Source organism: Electrophorus electricus, chromosome 1, assembly GCF_013358815.1.
Source record: "Electrophorus electricus isolate fEleEle1 chromosome 1, fEleEle1.pri, whole genome shotgun sequence".
Taxonomy (NCBI): Eukaryota; Metazoa; Chordata; class Actinopteri; order Gymnotiformes; family Gymnotidae; genus Electrophorus; species Electrophorus electricus.
The window spans coordinates 9865957-9886560 of NC_049535.1; the positions used below are offsets into that span (position 1 = coordinate 9865957).

Sequence of the window (20604 nt, forward strand, 5' to 3'; positions counted from 1 at the left end):
CATTGCAGTGGCTCTTCGTTACACCAGAAGTCATCAAACAGGGCAAGGTTGTGTGAATTTATTTTCAGAGAAGTGGAAGAAATACTGGGACTCTCTTTTCTCTGTGATGCGAACGGTAAGCGCGCTCGGCTGTTAAGCGAAAGGATAGTGGAGTTCCTCCTTTACATTTGCGAGCCAAAAGTGTCTTCTGTTAGTCCTTTTGTTGAGTGAATCCATTTTAACTGGGTGTTGAACGTCATTAGAACTGTATTTTTAAGAGGATAAAGTCTAACCACACGTAATTCAGATAATCGATACAAATGGACGGAACATGCGTAAACAAGCTCATAATATAAGAAACCCAGGGCTGGTAATTATATATGATGGTGTTTCGTGGACAAAAAGACCAAATCTATGTATGAAGTTGGTCTTAATATTGCATCATTTGCTCTGCTGCTGGTTGCGACATACAAGAAACCCAACGAAAGGTCATTCAGAGAAGAGCAAGCAGAAAAGCGATATTGACCCTGATGCTCCTTTCTCGTTGCAGTGGCTCCTCGTTACACCAGAAGTCATCAAACAGGACAAGGTTGTGGGAATTTATTTTCAGAGAAGTGGAAGAAATACTGGGACTCTCTTTTCTCTGTGATACGATCGGTAAGCGCGCTCGGCTGTTAAGCGAAAGGATAAAGGAGTTCCTCCTTTACATTTGCGAGCCAAAAGTGTCTTCTGTTAGTCCTTTTGTTGAGTGAATCCATTTTAACTGGGTGTTGAACGTCATTAGAACTGTATTTTTAAGAGGATAAAGTCTAACCACACGTAATTCAGATAATCGATACAAATGGACGGAACAGGCGTAAACAAGCTCATAATATAAGAAACCCAGGGCTGGTAATTATATATGATGGTGTTTCGTGGACAAAAAGAACAAATCTATGTATGAAGTTGGTCTTAATATTGCATCATTTGCTCTGCTGCTGGTTGCGACATACAAGAAACCCAACGAAAGGTCATTCAGAGAAGAGCAAGCAGAAAAGCGATATTGACCCTGATGCTCCTTTCTCGTTGCAGTGGCTCCTCGTTACACCAGAAGTCATCAAACAGGACAAGGTTGTGTGAATTTATTTTCAGAGAAGTGGAAGAAATACTGGGACTCTCTTTTCTCTGTGATACGATCGGTAAGCGCGCTCGGCTGTTAAGCGAAAGGATAATGGAGTTCCTCCTTTACATTTGCGAGCCAAAAGCGTCTTCTGTTAGTCCCTTTGTTGAGTGAATCCATTTTAACTGGGTGTTCAACGTCATTAGAACTGTATTTTTAAGAGGAGAAAGTCTAACCACACGTAATTCAGATAATCGATACAAATGGACGGAACAGGCGTAAACAAGCTCATAATATAAGAAACCCAGGGCTGGTAATTATATATGATGGTGTTTCGTGGACAAAAAGAACAAATCTATGTATGAAGTTGGTCTTAATATTGCATCATTTGCTCTGCTGCTGGTTGCGACATACAAGAAACCCAACGAAAGGTCATTCAGAGAAGAGCAAGCAGAAAAGCGATATTGACCCTGATGCTCCTTTCTCGTTGCAGTGGCTCCTCGTTACACCAGAAGTCATCAAACAGGACAAGGTTGTGGGAATTTATTTTCAGAGAAGTGGAAGAAATACTGGGACTCTCTTTTCTCTGTGATACGATCGGTAAGCGCGCTCGGCTGTTAAGCGAAAGGATAATGGAGTTCCTCCTTTACATTTGCGAGCCAAAAGCGTCTTCTGTTAGTCCCTTTGTTGAGTGAATCCATTTTAACTGGGTGTTCAACGTCATTAGAACTGTATTTTTAAGAGGAGAAAGTCTAACCACACGTAATTCAGATAATCGATACAAATGGACGGAACAGGCGTAAACAAGCTCATAATATAAGAAACCCAGGGCTGGTAATTATATATGATGGTGTTTCGTGGACAAAAAGACCAAATCTATGTATGAAGTTGGTCTTAATATTGCATCATTTGCTCTGCTGCTGGTTGCGACATACAAGAAACCCAACGAAAGGTCATTCAGAGAAGAGCAAGCAGAAAAGCGATATTGACCCTGATGCTCCTTTCTCGTTGCAGTGGCTCCTCGTTACACCAGAAGTCATCAAACAGGACAAGGTTGTGGGAATTTATTTTCAGAGAAGTGGAAGAAATACTGGGACTCTCTTTTCTCTGTGATACGATCGGTAAGCGCGCTCGGCTGTTAAGCGAAAGGATAATGGAGTTCCTCCTTTACATTTGCGAGCCAAAAGCGTCTTCTGTTAGTCCCTTTGTTGAGTGAATCCATTTTAACTGGGTGTTCAACGTCATTAGAACTGTATTTTTAAGAGGAGAAAGTCTAACCACACGTAATTCAGATAATCGATACAAATGGACGGAACAGGCGTAAACAAGCTCATAATATAAGAAACCCAGGGCTGGTAATTATATATGATGGTGTTTCGTGGACAAAAAGACCAAATCTATGTATGAAGTTGGTCTTAATATTGCATCATTTGCTCTGCTGCTGGTTGCGACATACAAGAAACCCAACAAAAGGTCATTCAGAGAAGAGCAAGCAGAAAAGCGATATTGACCCTGATGCTCCTTTCTCGTTGCAGTGGCTCCTCGTTACACCAGAAGTCATCAAACAGGACAAGGTAGTGGGAATTTATTTTCAGAGAAGTGGAAGAAATACTGGGACTCTCTTTTCTCTGTGATACGATCGGTAAGCGCGCTCGGCTGTTAAGCGAAAGGATAATGGAGTTCCTCCTTTACATTTGCGAGCCAAAAGCGTCTTCTGTTAGTCCCTTTGTTGAGTGAATCCATTTTAACTGGGTGTTCAACGTCATTAGAACTGTATTTTTAAGAGGAGAAAGTCTAACCACACGTAATTCAGATAATCGATACAAATGGACGGAACAGGCGTAAACAAGCTCATAATATAAGAAACCCAGGGCTGGTAATTATATATGATGGTGTTTCGTGGACAAAAAGACCAAATCTATGTATGAAGTTGGTCTTAATATTGCATCATTTGCTCTGCTGCTGGTTGCGACATACAAGAAACCCAACAAAAGGTCATTCAGAGAAGAGCAAGCAGAAAAGCGATATTGACCCTGATGCTCCTTTCTCGTTGCAGTGGCTCCTCGTTACACCAGAAGTCATCAAACAGGACAAGGTTGTGGGAATTTATTTTCATAGAAGTGGAAGAAATACTGGGACTCTCTTTTCTCTGTGATACGATCGGTAAGCGCGCTCGGCTGTTAAGCGAAAGGATAATGGAGTTCCTCCTTTACATTTGCGAGCCAAAAGCGTCTTCTGTTAGTCCCTTTGTTGAGTGAATCCATTTTAACTGGGTGTTCAACGTCATTAGAACTGTATTTTTAAGAGGAGAAAGTCTAACCACACGTAATTCAGATAATCGATACAAATGGACGGAACAGGCGTAAACAAGCTCATAATATAAGAAACCCAGGGCTGGTAATTATATATGATGGTGTTTCGTGGACAAAAAGACCAAATCTATGTATGAAGTTGGTCTTAATATTGCATCATTTGCTCTGCTGCTGGTTGCGACATACAAGAAACCCAACAAAAGGTCATTCAGAGAAGAGCAAGCAGAAAAGCGATATTGACCCTGATGCTCCTTTCTCGTTGCAGTGGCTCCTCGTTACACCAGAAGTCATCAAACAGGACAAGGTTAGTGGGAATTTATTTTCAGAGAAGTGGAAGAAATACTGGGACTCTCTTTTCTCTGTGATACGATCGGTAAGCGCGCTCGGCTGTTAAGCGAAAGGATAATGGAGTTCCTCCTTTACATTTGCGAGCCAAAAGCGTCTTCTGTTAGTCCCTTTGTTGAGTGAATCCATTTTAACTGGGTGTTCAACGTCATTAGAACTGTATTTTTAAGAGGAGAAAGTCTAACCACACGTAATTCAGATAATCGATACAAATGGACGGAACAGGCGTAAACAAGCTCATGATATAAGAAACCCAGGGCTGGTAATTATATATGATGGTGTTTCGTGGACAAAAAGACATAATCTATGTATGAAGTTGGTCTTAATATTGCATCATTTGCTCTGCTGCTGGTTGCGACATACAAGAAACCCAACAAAAGGTCATTCAGAGAAGAGCAAGCAGAAAAGCGATATTGACCCTGATGCTCCTTTCTCGTTGCAGTGGCTCCTCGTTACACCAGAAGTCATCAAACAGGACAAGGTTGTGGGAATTTATTTTCAGAGAAGTGGAAGAAATACTGGGACTCTCTTTTCTCTGTGATACGATCGGTAAGCGCGCTCGGCTGTTAAGCGAAAGGATAATGGAGTTCCTCCTTTACATTTGCGAGCCAAAAGCGTCTTCTGTTAGTCCCTTTGTTGAGTGAATCCATTTTAACTGGGTGTTCAACGTCATTAGAACTGTATTTTTAAGAGGAGAAAGTCTAACCACACGTAATTCAGATAATCGATACAAATGGACGGAACAGGCGTAAACAAGCTCATAATATAAGAAACCCAGGGCTGGTAATTATATATGATAGGTGTTTCGTGGACAAAAAGACCAAATCTATGTATGAAGTAGGTCTTAATATTGCATCATTTGCTCTGCTACTGGTTGCGACATACAAGAAACCCAACAAAAGGTCATTCAGAGAAGAGCAAGCAGAAAAGCGATATTGACCCTGATGCTCCTTTCTCGTTGCAGTGGCTCCTCGTTACACCAGAAGCCATCAAACAGGACAAAGTTGTGGGAATTTATTTTCAGAGAAGTGGAAGAAATACTGGGACTCTCTTTCCTCTGTGATACGATCGGTAAGCGCGCTCGGCTGTTAAGCGAAAGGATAATGGAGTTCCTCCTTTACATTTGCGAGCCAAAAGCGTCTTCTGTTAGTCCCTTTGTTGAGTGAATCCATTTTAACTGGGTGTTCAACGTCATTAGAACTGTATTTTTAAGAGGAGAAAGTCTAACCACACGTAATTCAGATAATCGATACAAATGGACGGAACAGGCGTAAACAAGCTCATAATATAAGAAACCCAGGGCTGGTAATTATATATGATGGTGTTTCGTGGACAAAAAGACCAAATCTATGTATGAAGTTGGTCTTAATATTGCATCATTTGCTCTGCTGCTGGTTGCGACATACAAGAAACCCAACAAAAGGTCATTCAGAGAAGAGCAAGCAGAAAAGCGATATTGACCCTGATGCTCCTTTCTCGTTGCAGTGGCTCCTCGTTACACCAGAAGTCATCAAACAGGACAAGGTTAGTGGGAATTTATTTTCAGAGAAGTGGAAGAAATACTGGGACTCTCTTTTCTCTGTGATACGATCGGTAAGCTGCGCTCGGCTGTTAAGCGAAAGGATAATGGAGTTCCTCCTTTACATTTGCGAGCCAAAAGCAGTCTTCTGTTAGTCCCTTTGTTGAGTGAATCCATTTTAACTGGGTGTTCAACGTCATTAGAACTGTATTTTTAAGAGGAGAAAGTCTAACCACACGTAATTCAGATAATCGATACAAATGGACGGAACATGCGTAAACAAGCTCATAATATAAGAAACCCAGGGCTGGTAATTATATATGATGGTGTTTCGTGGACAAAAAGACCAAATCTATGTATGAAGTTGGTCTTAATATTGCATCATTTGCTCTGCTGCTGGTTGCGACATACAAGAAACCCAACAAAAGGTCATTCAGAGAAGAGCAAGCAGAAAAGCGATATTGACCCTGATGCTCCTTTCTCGTTGCAGTGGCTCCTCGTTACACCAGAAGTCATCAAACAGGACAAGGTAGTGGGAATTTATTTTCAGAGAAGTGGAAGAAATACTGGGACTCTCTTTTCTCTGTGATACGATCGGTAAGCGCGCTCGGCTGTTAAGCGAAAGGATAATGGAGTTCCTCCTTTACATTTGCGAGCCAAAAGCGTCTTCTGTTAGTCCCTTTGTTGAGTGAATCCATTTTAACTGGGTGTTCAACGTCATTAGAACTGTATTTTTAAGAGGAGAAAGTCTAACCACACGTAATTCAGATAATCGATACAAATGGACGGAACAGGCGTAAACAAGCTCATGATATAAGAAACCCAGGGCTGGTAATTATATATGATGGTGTTTCGTGGACAAAAAGACATAATCTATGTATGAAGTTCGTCTTAATATTGCATCATTTGCTCTGCTGCTGGTTGCGACATACAAGAAACCCAACAAAAGGTCATTCAGAGAAGAGCAAGCAGAAAAGCGATATTGACCCTGATGCTCCTTTCTCGTTGCAGTGGCTCCTCGTTACACCAGAAGTCATCAAACAGGACAAGGTTGTGTGAATTTATTTTCAGAGAAGTGGAAGAAATACTGGGACTCTCTTTTCTCTGTGATACGATCGGTAAGCGCGCTCGGCTGTTAAGCGAAAGGATAATGGAGTTCCTCCTTTACATTTGCGAGCCAAAAGCGTCTTCTGTTAGTCCCTTTGTTGAGTGAATCCATTTTAACTGGGTGTTCAACGTCATTAGAACTGTATTTTTAAGAGGAGAAAGTCTAACCACACGTAATTCAGATAATCGATACAAATGGACGGAACATGCGTAAACAAGCTCATAATATAAGAAACCCAGGGCTGGTAATTATATATGATGGTGTTTCGTGGACAAAAAGACCAAATCTATGTATGAAGTTGGTCTTAATATTGCATCATTTGCTCTGCTGCTGGTTGCGACATACAAGAAACCCAACAAAAGGTCATTCAGAGAAGAGCAAGCAGAAAAGCGATATTGACCCTGATGCTCCTTTCTCGTTGCAGTGGCTCCTCGTTACACCAGAAGTCATCAAACAGGACAAGGTTGTGGGAATTTATTTTCAATAGAAGTGGAAGAAATACTGGGACTTTGTTTTCTCTGTGATGCGATCGGTAAGCGCGCTCGGCTGTTAAGCGAAAGGATGATGGAGTTCCTCCTTTACATTTGGTCTTAATATTGCATCATTTGCTCAGCTGCTGGCGTGAACTGTATAAACAGTAACACATGTCTCTGTGGCGCAATAGGTTAGCGCGTTGGGCTGTTAACCGAAAGGATGGTGGTTCAAGCCCACCCAGGGACGCTGACCGGGTAGTTGCTGTGTTTTGTTTTTTCACTAGCAAAGTCTTAGATTGCTTGAAATAGTTCTACTCAACTCTGAAAGACAAAGAGAGATAACATCACGCCCAATGTGGGGCTTGAACCCACAACCCTGAGATTAAGAGTCTCATGCTCTACCGACTGAGCTAGCCAGGCAACCGTACTCTGCTTTTTCACGCGTTTGCTCTCGCAGCCCATTAACGCTGATATGTTCAGCTGGACGTTAGCGATGCTTGCGGTGTGTTGCACAGAGTCAAGAAATTTAACACTAAAAGCATACTTAACCTGGTGCTCGCGCTCTGGTGATCTGCAGCTTGGGAGTCTCAAGTACCAATAACTCAGCTAACACCTGTTCCATTCATGTGCCTAATAATGGAGTGCCTCCTTCTAAGATTTTAACCCCTTTCATTTACACTTGGGAGTGTAAAGCAGTAGAAAAGGGATATTGACCCTGATGCTGCTTTCTCTTTGCAGTGGCTCGTCGTTACTTCAAAAGCAATGGAACAGCAATCGCATCACAGAGAAAACAAAGTTGTGTGAATTTATTTTCAGAGAAGTGGAAGAAATACTGGGACTCTCTTTTCTCTTTACATTTGCGAGCCAAAAGCGTCTTCTGTTAGTCCCTTTGTTGAGTGAATCCATTTTAACTGGGTGTTCAACGTCATTAGAACTGTATTTTTAAGAGGAGAAAGTCTAACCACTCGTAATTCAGATAATCGATACAAATGGACGGAACATGCGTAAACAAGCTCATAATATAAGAAACCCAGGGCTGGTAATTATATATGATGGTGTTTCGTGGACAAAAAGACCAAATCTATGTATGAAGTTGGTCTTAATATTGCATCATTTGCTCTGCTGCTGGTTGCGACATACAAGAAACCCAACAAAAGGTCATTCAGAGAAGAGCAAGCAGAAAAGCGATATTGACCCTGATGCTCCTTTCTCGTTGCAGTGGCTCCTCGTTACACCAGAAGTCATCAAACAGGACAAGGTTGTGGGAATTTATTTTCATAGAAGTGGAAGAAATACTGGGACTCTCTTTTCTCTGTGATACGATCGGTAAGCGCGCTCGGCTGTTAAGCGAAAGGATAATGGAGTTCCTCCTTTACATTTGCGAGCCAAAAGCGTCTTCTGTTAGTCCCTTTGTTGAGTGAATCCATTTTAACTGGGTGTTCAACGTCATTAGAACTGTATTTTTAAGAGGAGAAGGTCTAACCACACGTAATTCAGATAATCGATACAAATGGACGGAACATGCGTAAACAAGCTCATAATATAAGAAACCCAGGGCTGGTAATTATATATGATGGTGTTTCGTGGACAAAAAGACCAAATCTATGTATGAAGTTGGTCTTAATATTGCATCATTTGCTCTGCTGCTGGTTGCGACATACAAGAAACCCAACAAAAGGTCATTCAGAGAAGAGCAAGCAGAAAAGCGATATTGACCCTGATGCTCCTTTCTCGTTGCAGTGGCTCCTCGTTACACCAGAAGTCATCAAACAGGACAAGGTTGTGGGAATTTATTTTCACAGAAGTGGAAGAAATACTGGGACTTTGTTTTCTCTGTGATGCGATCGGTAAGCGCACTCGGCTGTTAAGCGAAAGGATGATGGAGTTCCTCCTTTACATTTGGTCTTAATATTGCATCATTTGCTCAGCTGCTGGCGTGAACTGTATAAACACTAACACATGTCTCTGTGGCGCAATAGGTTAGCGCGTTCGGCTGTTAACCGAAAGGATGGTGGTTCAAGCCCACCCAGGGACGCTGACCGGGTAGTTGCTGTGTTTTGTTTTTTCACTAGCAAAGTCTTAGATTGCTTGAAATAGTTCTATTCAACTCTGAAAGACAAAGAGAGATAACATCACGCCCAACGTGGGGCTTGAACCCATGACCCTCAGAATAAGAGTCTCATGGTCTACCGACTGAGCTAGCCAGGCAACCGTACTCTGCTTTTTCACGCGTTTGCTCTCGCAGCCCATTAACGCTGATATGTTCAGCTGGACGTTAGCGATGCTTGCGGTGTGTTGCACAGAGTCAAGAAATTTAACATTAAAAGCATACTTAACCTGGTGCTCGCGCTCTGGTGATCTGCAGCTTGGGAGTCTCAAGTACCAATAACTCAGCTAACACCTGTTCCATTCATGTGCCTAATAATGGAGTGCCTCCTTCTAAGATTTTAACCCCTTTCATTTACACTTGGGAGTGTAAAGCAGTAGAAAAGGGATATTGACCCTGATGCTGCTTTCTCTTTGCAGTGGCTCGTCGTTACTTCAAAAGCAATGGAACAGCAATCGCATCACAGAGAAAACAAAGTTGTGTGAATTTATTTTCAGAGAAGTGGAAGAAATACTGGGACTCTCTTTTCTCTTTACATTTGCGAGCCAAAAGCGTCTTCTGTTAGTCCCTTTGTTGAGTGAATCCATTTGAACTGGGTGTTCAACGTCATTAGAACTGTATTTTTAAGAGGAGAAAGTCTAACCACACGTAATTCAGATAATCGATACAAATGGACGGAACATGCGTAAACAAGCTCATAATATAAGAAACCCAGGGCTGGTAATTATATATGATGGTGTTTCGTGGACAAAAAGACCAAATCTATGTATGAAGTTGGTCTTAATATTGCATCATTTGCTCTGCTGCTGGTTGCGACATACAAGAAACCCAACAAAAGGTCATTCAGAGAAGAGCAAGCAGAAAAGCGATATTGACCCTGATGCTCCTTTCTCGTTGCAGTGGCTCCTCGTTACACCAGAAGTCATCAAACAGGACAAGGTTGTGGGAATTTATTTTCATAGAAGTGGAAGAAATACTGGGACTCTCTTTACTCTGTGATACGATCGGTAAGCGCGCTCGGCTGTTAAGCGAAAGGATAATGGAGTTCCTCCTTTACATTTGCGAGCCAAAAGCGTCTTCTGTTAGTCCCTTTGTTGAGTGAATCCATTTTAACTGGGTGTTCAACGTCATTAGAACTGTATTTTTAAGAGGAGAAAGTCTAACCACACGTAATTCAGATAATCGATACAAATGGACGGAACATGCGTAAACAAGCTCATAATATAAGAAACCCAGGGCTGGTAATTATATATGATGGTGTTTCGTGGACAAAAAGACCAAATCTATGTATGAAGTTGGTCTTAATATTGCATCATTTGCTCTGCTGCTGGTTGCGACATACAAGAAACCCAACAAAAGGTCATTCAGAGAAGAGCAAGCAGAAAAGCGATATTGACCCTGATGCTCCTTTCTCGTTGCAGTGGCTCCTCGTTACACCAGAAGTCATCAAACAGGACAAGGTTGTGGGAATTTATTTTCATAGAAGTGGAAGAAATACTGGGACTCTCTTTTCTCTGTGATACGATCGGTAAGCGCGCTCGGCTGTTAAGCGAAAGGATAATGGAGTTCCTCCTTTACATTTGCGAGCCAAAAGCGTCTTCTGTTAGTCCCTTTGTTGAGTGAATCCATTTTAACTGGGTGTTCAACAGTCATTAGAACTGTATTTTTAAGAGGAGAAAGTCTAACCACACGTAATTCAGATAATCGATACAAATGGACGGAACATGCGTAAACAAGCTCATAATATAAGAAACCCAGGGCTGGTAATTATATATGATGGTGTTTCGTGGACAAAAAGACCAAATCTATGTATGAAGTTGGTCTTAATATTGCATCATTTGCTCTGCTGCTGGTTGCGACATACAAGAAACCCAACAAAAGGTCATTCAGAGAAGAGCAAGCAGAAAAGCGATATTGACCCTGATGCTCCTTTCTCGTTGCAGTGGCTCCTCGTTACACCAGAAGTCATCAAACAGGACAAGGTTGTGGGAATTTATTTTCATAGAAGTGGAAGAAATACTGGGACTTTGTTTTCTCTGTGATGCGATCGGTAAGCGCGCTCGGCTGTTAAGCGAAAGGATAATGGAGTTCCTCCTTTACATTTGCGAGCCAAAAGCGTCTTCTGTTAGTCCCTTTGTTGAGTGAATCCATTTTAACTGGGTGTTCAACGTCATTAGAACTGTATTTTTAAGAGGAGAAAGTCTAACCACACGTAATTCAGATAATCGATACAAATGGACGGAACATGCGTAAACAAGCTCATAATATAAGAAACCCAGGGCTGGTAATTATATATGATGGTGTTTCGTGGACAAAAAGACCAAATCTATGTATGAAGTTGGTCTTAATATTGCATCATTTGCTCTGCTGCTGGTTGCGACATACAAGAAACCCAACAAAAGGTCATTCAGAGAAGAGCAAGCAGAAAAGCGATATTGACCCTGATGCTCCTTTCTCGTTGCAGTGGCTCCTCGTTACACCAGAAGTCATCAAACAGGACAAGGTTGTGGGAATTTATTTTCATAGAAGTGGAAGAAATACTGGGACTCTTGTTTCTCTGTGATGCGATCGGTAAGCGCTCGGCTGTTAAGCGAAAGGATAATGGAGTTCCTCCTTTACATTTGCGAGCCAAAAGCGTCTTCTGTTAGTCCCTTTGTTGAGTGAATCCATTTTAACTGGGTGTTCAACGTCATTAGAACTGTATTTTTAAGAGGAGAAAGTCTAACCACACGTAATTCAGATAATCGATACAAATGGACGGAACATGCGTAAACAAGCTCATAATATAAGAAACCCAGGGCTGGTAATTATATATGATGGTGTTTCGTGGACAAAAAGACATAATCTATGTATGAAGTTGGTCTTAATATTGCATCATTTGCTCTGCTGCTGGTTGCGACATACAAGAAACCCAACAAAAGGTCATTCAGAGAAGAGCAAGCAGAAAAGCGATATTGACCCTGATGCTCCTTTCTCGTTGCAGTGGCTCCTCGTTACACCAGAAGTCATCAAACAGGACAAGGTTGTGGGAATTTATTTTCACAGAAGTGGAAGAAATACTGGGACTTTGTTTTCTCTGTGATGCGATCGGTAAGCGCGCTCGGCTGTTAAGCGAAAGGATAATGGAGTTCCTCCTTTACATTTGCGAGCCAAAAGCGTCTTCTGTTAGTCCCTTTGTTGAGTGAATCCATTTTAACTGGGTGTTCAACATCATTAGAACTGTATTTTTAAGAGGAGAAAGTCTAACCACACGTAATTCAGATAATCGATACAAATGGACGGAACATGCGTAAACAAGCTCATAATATAAGAAACCCAGGGCTGGTAATTATATATGATGGTGTTTCGTGGACAAAAAGACCAAATCTATGTATGAAGTTGGTCTTAATATTGCATCATTTGCTCTGCTGCTGGTTGCGACATACAAGATACCCAACAAAAGGTCATTCAGAGAAGAGCAAGCAGAAAAGCGATATTGACCCTGATGCTCCTTTCTCGTTGCAGTGGCTCCTCGTTACACCAGAAGTCATCAAACAGGACAAGGTTGTGGGAATTTATTTTCATAGAAGTGGAAGAAATACTGGGACTCTCTTTTCTCTGTGATACGATCGGTAAGCGCGCTCGGCTGTTAAGCGAAAGGATAATGGAGTTCCTCCTTTACATTTGCGAGCCAAAAGCGTCTTCTGTTAGTCCCTTTGTTGAGTGAATCCATTTTAACTGGGTGTTCAACGTCATTAGAACTGTATTTTTAAGAGGAGAAAGTCTAACCACACGTAATTCAGATAATCGATACAAATGGACGGAACATGCGTAAACAAGCTCATAATATAAGAAACCCAGGGCTGGTAATTATATATGATGGTGTTTCGTGGACAAAAAGACCAAATCTATGTATGAAGTTGGTCTTAATATTGCATCATTTGCTCTGCTGCTGGTTGCGACATACAAGAAACCCAACAAAAGGTCATTCAGAGAAGAGCAAGCAGAAAAGCGATATTGACCCTGATGCTCCTTTCTCGTTGCAGTGGCTCCTCGTTACACCAGAAGTCATCAAACAGGACAAGGTTGTGTGAATTTATTTTCAGAGAAGTGGAAGAAATACTGGGACTCTCTTTTCTCTGTGATACGATCGGTAAGCGCGCTCGGCTGTTAAGCGAAAGGATAATGGAGTTCCTCCTTTACATTTGCGAGCCAAAAGCGTCTTCTGTTAGTCCCTTTGTTGAGTGAATCCATTTTAACTGGGTGTTCAACGTCATTAGAACTGTATTTTTAAGAGGAGAAAGTCTAACCACACGTAATTCAGATAATCGATACAAATGGACGGAACATGCGTAAACAAGCTCATAATATAAGAAACCCAGGGCTGGTAATTATATATGATGGTGTTTCGTGGACAAAAAGACCAAATCTATGTATGAAGTTGGTCTTAATATTGCATCATTTGCTCTGCTGCTGGTTGCGACATACAAGAAACCCAACAAAAGGTCATTCAGAGAAGAGCAAGCAGAAAAGCGATATTGACCCTGATGCTCCTTTCTCGTTGCAGTGGCTCCTCGTTACACCAGAAGTCATCAAACAGGACAAGGTTGTGGGAATTTATTTTCAGAGAAGTGGAAGAAATACTGGGACTCTCTTTTCTCTGTGATGCGATCGGTAAGCGCGCTCGGCTGTTAAGCGAAAGGATAATGGAGTTCCTCCTTTACATTTGCGAGCCAAAAGCGTCTTCTGTTCTAAGATTTTAACCCCTTTCATTTACACTTGGGAGTGTAAAGCAGTAGAAAAGGGATATTGACCCTGATGCTGCTTTCTCTTTGCAGTGGCTCGTCGTTACTTCAAAAGCAATGGAACAGCAATCGCATCACAGAGAAAACAAAGTTGTGTGAATTTATTTTCAGAGAAGTGGAAGAAATACTGGGACTCTCTTTTCTCTTTACATTTGCGAGCCAAAAGCGTCTTCTGTTAGTCCCTTTGTTGAGTGAATCCATTTTAACTGGGTGTTCAACGTCATTAGAACTGTATTTTTAAGAGGAGAAAGTCTAACCACACGTAATTCAGATAATCGATACAAATGGACGGAACATGCGTAAACAAGCTCATAATATAAGAAACCCAGGGCTGGTAATTATATATGATGGTGTTTCGTGGACAAAAAGACCAAATCTATGTATGAAGTTGGTCTTAATATTGCATCATTTGCTCTGCTGCTGGTTGCGACATACAAGAAACCCAACAAAAGGTCATTCAGAGAAGAGCAAGCAGAAAAGCGATATTGACCCTGATGCTCCTTTCTCGTTGCAGTGGCTCCTCGTTACACCAGAAGTCATCAAACAGGACAAGGTTGTGTGAATTTATTTTCAGAGAAGTGGAAGAAATACTGGGACTCTCTTTTCTCTGTGATACGATCGGTAAGCGCGCTCGGCTGTTAAGCGAAAGGATAATGGAGTTCCTCCTTTACATTTGCGAGCCAAAAGCGTCTTCTGTTAGTCCCTTTGTTGAGTGAATCCATTTTAACTGGGTGTTCAACGTCATTAGAACTGTATTTTTAAGAGGAGAAAGTCTAACCACACGTAATTCAGATAATCGATACAAATGGACGGAACATGCGTAAACAAGCTCATAATATAAGAAACCCAGGGCTGGTAATTATATATGATGGTGTTTCGTGGACAAAAAGACCAAATCTATGTATGAAGTTGGTCTTAATATTGCATCATTTGCTCTGCTGCTGGTTGCGACATACAAGAAACCCAACAAAAGGTCATTCAGAGAAGAGCAAGCAGAAAAGCGATATTGACCCTGATGCTCCTTTCTCGTTGCAGTGGCTCCTCGTTACACCAGAAGTCATCAAACAGGACAAGGTTGTGGGAATTTATTTTCAGAGAAGTGGAAGAAATACTGGGACTCTCTTTTCTCTGTGATGCGATCGGTAAGCGCGCTCGGCTGTTAAGCGAAAGGATAATGGAGTTCCTCCTTTACATTTGCGAGCCAAAAGCGTCTTCTGTTCTAAATTTTAACCCCTTTCATTTACACTTGGGAGTGTAAAGCAGTAGAAAAGGGATATTGACCCTGATGCTGCTTTCTCTTTGCAGTGGCTCGTCGTTACTTCAAAAGCAATGGAACAGCAATCGCATCACAGAGAAAACAAAGTTGTGTGAATTTATTTTCAGAGAAGTGGAAGAAATACTGGGACTCTCTTTTCTCTTTACATTTGCGAGCCAAAAGCGTCTTCTGTTAGTCCCTTTGTTGAGTGAATCCATTTTAACTGGGTGTTCAACGTCATTAGAACTGTATTTTTAAGAGGAGAAAGTCTAACCACACGTAATTCAGATAATCGATACAAATGGACGGAACATGCGTAAACAAGCTCATAATATAAGAAACCCAGGCTGGTAATTATATATGATGGTGTTTCGTGGACAAAAAGACCAAATCTATGTATGAAGTTGGTCTTAATATTGCATCATTTGCTCTGCTGCTGGTTGCGACATACAAGAAACCCAACAAAAGGTCATTCAGAGAAGAGCAAGCAGAAAAGCGATATTGACCCTGATGCTCCTTTCTCGTTGCAGTGGCTCCTCGTTACACCAGAAGTCATCAAACAGGACAAGGTTGTGGGAATTTATTTTCATAGAAGTGGAAGAAATACTGGGACTCTCTTTTCTCTGTGATACGATCGGTAAGCGCGCTCGGCTGTTAAGCGAAAGGATAATGGAGTTCCTCCTTTACATTTGCGAGCCAAAAGCGTCTTCTGTTAGTCCCTTTGTTGAGTGAATCCATTTTAACTGGGTGTTCAACGTCATTAGAACTGTATTTTTAAGAGGAGAAAGTCTAACCACACGTAATTCAGATAATCGATACAAATGGACGGAACATGCGTAAACAAGCTCATAATATAAGAAACCCAGGGCTGGTAATTATATATGATGGTGTTTCGTGGACAAAAAGACCAAATCTATGTATGAAGTTGGTCTTAATATTGCATCATTTGCTCTGCTGCTGGTTGCGACATACAAGAAACCCAACAAAAGGTCATTCAGAGAAGAGCAAGCAGAAAAGCGATATTGACCCTGATGCTCCTTTCTCGTTGCAGTGGCTCCTCGTTACACCAGAAGTCATCAAACAGGACAAGGTTGTGGGAATTTATTTTCATAGGAGTGGAAGAAATACTGGGACTCTCTTTTCTCTGTGATACGATCGGTAAGCGCGCTCGGCTGTTAAGCGAAAGGATAATGGAGTTCCTCCTTTACATTTGCGAGCCAAAAGCGTCTTCTGTTAGTCCCTTTGTTGAGTGAATCCATTTTAACTGGGTGTTCAACGTCATTAGAACTGTATTTTTAAGAGGAGAAAGTCTAACCACACGTAATTCAGATAATCGATACAAATGGACGGAACATGCGTAAACAAGCTCATAATATAAGAAACCCAGGGCTGGTAATTATATATGATGGTGTTTCGTGGACAAAAAGACCAAATCTATGTATGAAGTTGGTCTTAATATTGCATCATTTGCTCTGCTGCTGGTTGCGACATACAAGAAACCCAACAAAAGGTCATTCAGAGAAGAGCAAGCAGAAAAGCGATATTGACCCTGATGCTCCTTTCTCGTTGCAGTGGCTCCTCGTTACACCAGAAGTCATCAAACAGGACAAGGTTGTGGGAATTTATTTTCATAGAAGTGGAAGAAATACTGGGACTCTCTTTTCTCTGTGATACGATCGGTAAGCGCGCTCGGCTGTTAAGCGAAAGGATAATGGAGTTCCTCCTTTACATTTGCGAGCCAAAAGCGTCTTCTGTTAGTCCCTTTGTTGAGTGAATCCATTTTAACTGGGTGTTCAACGTCATTAGAACTGTATTTTTAAGAGGAGAAAGTCTAACCACACGTAATTCAGATAATCGATACAAATGGACGGAACATGCGTAAACAAGCTCATAATATAAGAAACCCAGGGCTGGTAATTATATATGATGGTGTTTCGTGGACAAAAAGACCAAATCTATGTATGAAGTTGGTCTTAATATTGCATCATTTGCTCTGCTGCTGGTTGCGACATACAAGAAACCCAACAAAAGGTCATTCAGAGAAGAGCAAGCAGAAAAGCGATATTGACCCTGATGCTCCTTTCTCGTTGCAGTGGCTCCTCGTTACACCAGAAGTCATCAAACAGGACAAGGTTGTGGGAATTTATTTTCATAGAAGTGGAAGAAATACTGGGACTTTGTTTTCTCTGTGATGCGATCGGTAAGCGCGCTCGGCTCTTAAGCGAAAGGATGATGGAGTTCCTCCTTTACATTTGGTCTTAATATTGCATCATTTGCTCAGCTGCTGGCGTGAACTGTATAAACAGTAACACATGTCTCTGTGGCGCAATAGGTTAGCGCGTTCGGCTGTTAACCGAAAGGATGGTGGTTCAAGCCCACCCAGGGACGCTGACCGGGTAGTTGCTGTGTTTTGTTTTTTCACTAGCAAAGTCTTAGATTGCTTGAAATAGTTCTACTCAACTCTGAAAGACAAAGAGAGATAACATCACGCCCAACGTGGGGCTTGAACCCACGACCCTGAGATTAAGAGTCTCATGCTCTACCGACTGAGCTAGCCAGGCAACCGTACTCTGCTTTTTCACGCGTTTGCTCTCGCAGCCCATTAACGCTGATATGTTCAGCTGGACGTTAGCGATGCTTGCGGTGTGTTGCACAGAGTCAAGAAATTTAACATTAAAAGCATACTTAACCTGGTGCTCGCGCTCTGGTGATCTGCAGCTTGGGAGTCTCAAGTACCAATAACTCAGCTAACACCTGTTCCATTCATGTGCCTAATAATGGAGTGCCTCCTTCTAAGATTTTAACCCCTTTCATTTACACTTGGGAGTGTAAAGCAGTAGAAAAGGGATATTGACCCTGATGCTGCTTTCTCTTTGCAGTGGCTCGTCGTTACTTCAAAAGCAATGGAACAGCAATCGCATCACAGAGAAAACAAAGTTGTGTGAATTTATTTTCAGAGAAGTGGAAGAAATACTGGGACTCTCTTTTCTCTGTGATACGATCGGTAAGCGCGCTCGGCTGTTAAGCGAAAGGATAATGGAGTTCCTCTTACATTTGCGAGCCAAAAGCGTCTTCTGTTAGTCCCTTTGTTGAGTGAATCCATTTTAACTGGGTGTTCAACGTCATTAGAACTGTATTTTTAAGAGGAGAAAGTCTAACCACACGTAATTCAGATAATCGATACAAATGGACGGAACATGCGTAAACAAGCTCATAATATAAGAAACCCAGGGCTGGTAATTATATATGATGGTGTTTCGTGGACAAAAAGACCAAATCTATGTATGAAGTTGGTCTTAATATTGCATCATTTGCTCTGCTGCTGGTTGCGACATACAAGAAACCCAACAAAAGGTCATTCAGAGAAGAGCAAGCAGAAAAGCGATATTGACCCTGATGCTCCTTTCTCGTTGCAGTGGCTCCTCGTTACACCAGAAGTCATCAAACAGGACAAGGTTGTGGGAATTTATTTTCATAGGAGTGGAAGAAATACTGGGACTCTCTTTTCTCTGTGATACGATCGGTAAGCGCGCTCGGCTGTTAAGCGAAAGGATAATGGAGTTCCTCCTTTACATTTGGTCTTAATATTGCATCATTTGCTCAGCTGCTGGCGTGAACTGTATAAACAGTAACACATGTCTCTGTGGCGCAATAGGTTAGCGCGTTCGGCTGTTAACCGAAAGGATGGTGGTTCAAGCCCACCCAGGGACGCTGACCGGGTAGTTGCTGTGTTTTGTTTTTTCACTAGCAAAGTCTTAGATTGCTTGAAATAGTTCTACTCAACTCTGAAAGACAAAGAGAGATAACATCACGCCCAACGTGGGGCTTGAACCCACGACCCTGAGATTAAGAGTCTCATGCTCTACCGACTGAGCTAGCCAGGCAACCGTACTCTGCTTTTTCACGCGTTTGCTCTCGCAGCCCATTAACGCTGATATGTTCAGCTGGACGTTAGCGATGCTTGCGGTGTGTTGCACAGAGTCAAGAAATTTAACATTAAAAGCATACTTAACCTGGTGCTCGCGCTCTGGTGATCTGCAGCTTGGGAGTCTCAAGTACCAATAACTCAGCTAACACCTGTTCCATTCATGTGCCTAATAATGGAGTGCCTCCTTCTAAGATTTTAACCCCTTTCATTTACACTTGGGAGTGTAAAGCAGTAGAAAAGGGATATTGACCCTGATGCTGCTTTCTCTTTGCAGTGGCTCGTCGTTACTTCAAAAGCAATGGAACAGCAATCGCATCACAGAGAAAACAAAGTTGTGTGAATTTATTTTCAGAGAAGTGGAAGAAATACTGGGACTCTCTTTTCTCTGTGATACGATCGGTAAGCGCGCTCGGCTGTTAAGCGAAAGGATAATGGAGTTCCTCTACATTTGCGAGCCAAAAGCGTCTTCTGTTAGTCCCTTTGTTGAGTGAATCCATTTTAACTGGGTGTTCAACGTCATTAGAACTGTATTTTTAAGAGGAGAAAGTCTAACCACACGTAATTCAGATAATCGATACAAATGGACGGAACATGCGTAAACAAGCTCATAATATAAGAAACCCAGGGCTGGTAATTATATATGATGGTGTTTCGTGGACAAAAAGACCAAATCTATGTATGAAGTTGGTCTTAATATTGCATCATTTGCTCTGCTGCTGGTTGCGACATACAAGAAACCCAACAAAAGGTCATTCAGAGAAGAGCAAGCAGAAAAGCGATATTGACCCTGATGCTCCTTTCTCGTTGCAGTGGCTCCTCGTTACACCAGAAGTCATCAAACAGGACAAGGTTGTGGGAATTTATTTTCATAGGAGTGGAAGAAATACTGGGACTCTCTTTTCTCTGTGATACGATCGGTAAGCGCGCTCGGCTGTTAAGCGAAAGGATAATGGAGTTCCTCCTTTACATTTGCGAGCCAAAAGCGTCTTCTGTTAGTCCCTTTGTTGAGTGAATCCATTTTAACTGGGTGTTCAACGTCATTAGAACTGTATTTTTAAGAGGAGAAAGTCTAACCACACGTAATTCAGATAATCGATACAAATGGACGGAACATGCGTAAACAAGCTCATAATATAAGAAACCCAGGGCTGGTAATTATATATGATGGTGTTTCGTGGACAAAAAGACCAAATCTATGTATGAAGTTGGTCTTAATATTGCATCATTTGCTCTGCTGCTGGTTGCGACATACAAGAAACCCAACAAAAGGTCATTCAGAGAAGAGCAAGCAGAAAAGCGATATTGACCCTGATGCTCCTTTCTCGTTGCAGTGGCTCCTCGTTACACCAGAAGTCATCAAACAGGACAAGGTTGTGGGAATTTATTTTCATAGAAGTGGAAGAAATACTGGGACTTTGTTTTCTCTGTGATGCGATCGGTAAGCGCGCTCGGCTGTTAAGCGAAAGGATGATGGAGTTCCTCCTTTACATTTGGTCTTAATATTGCATCATTTGCTCAGCTGCTGGCGTGAACTGTATAAACAGTAACACATGTCTCTGTGGCGCAATAGGTTAGCGCGTTCGGCTGTTAACCGAAAGGATGGTGGTTCAAGCCCACCCAGGGACGCTGACCGGGTAGTTGCTGTGTTTTGTTTTTTCACTAGCAAAGTCTTAGATTGCTTGAAATAGTTCTACT

The 20604-nt window shown here is 41.8% G+C and overlaps 9 non-coding genes across 9 annotated transcripts; 5 read left to right on the top strand and 4 right to left on the bottom strand.

Annotated features, from left to right (window-relative positions):
• The first annotated feature begins 7008 nt into the window (after positions 1 to 7008).
• trnan-guu lies at positions 7009 to 7082 on the top strand. Its single transcript has one exon. It is a non-coding gene; the product is annotated as a tRNA-Asn (tRNA).
• Positions 7083 to 7182: 100 nt separating this feature from the next.
• On the bottom strand, positions 7183 to 7255 carry trnak-cuu. Its single transcript has one exon. It is a non-coding gene; the product is annotated as a tRNA-Lys (tRNA).
• Positions 7256 to 8796: 1541 nt separating this feature from the next.
• On the top strand, positions 8797 to 8870 carry trnan-guu. Its single transcript has one exon. It is a non-coding gene; the product is annotated as a tRNA-Asn (tRNA).
• A 100-nt stretch (positions 8871 to 8970) lies between these two features.
• trnak-cuu lies at positions 8971 to 9043 on the bottom strand. The gene has a single exon. It is a non-coding gene; the product is annotated as a tRNA-Lys (tRNA).
• Positions 9044 to 17295: 8252 nt separating this feature from the next.
• trnan-guu lies at positions 17296 to 17369 on the top strand. Its single transcript has one exon. It is a non-coding gene; the product is annotated as a tRNA-Asn (tRNA).
• A 100-nt stretch (positions 17370 to 17469) lies between these two features.
• On the bottom strand, positions 17470 to 17542 carry trnak-cuu. The gene has a single exon. It is a non-coding gene; the product is annotated as a tRNA-Lys (tRNA).
• A 1076-nt stretch (positions 17543 to 18618) lies between these two features.
• On the top strand, positions 18619 to 18692 carry trnan-guu. Its single transcript has one exon. It is a non-coding gene; the product is annotated as a tRNA-Asn (tRNA).
• A 100-nt stretch (positions 18693 to 18792) lies between these two features.
• Positions 18793 to 18865, bottom strand: trnak-cuu. The gene has a single exon. It is a non-coding gene; the product is annotated as a tRNA-Lys (tRNA).
• Positions 18866 to 20461: 1596 nt separating this feature from the next.
• On the top strand, positions 20462 to 20535 carry trnan-guu. Its single transcript has one exon. It is a non-coding gene; the product is annotated as a tRNA-Asn (tRNA).
• Positions 20536 to 20604: the final 69 nt, after the last annotated feature.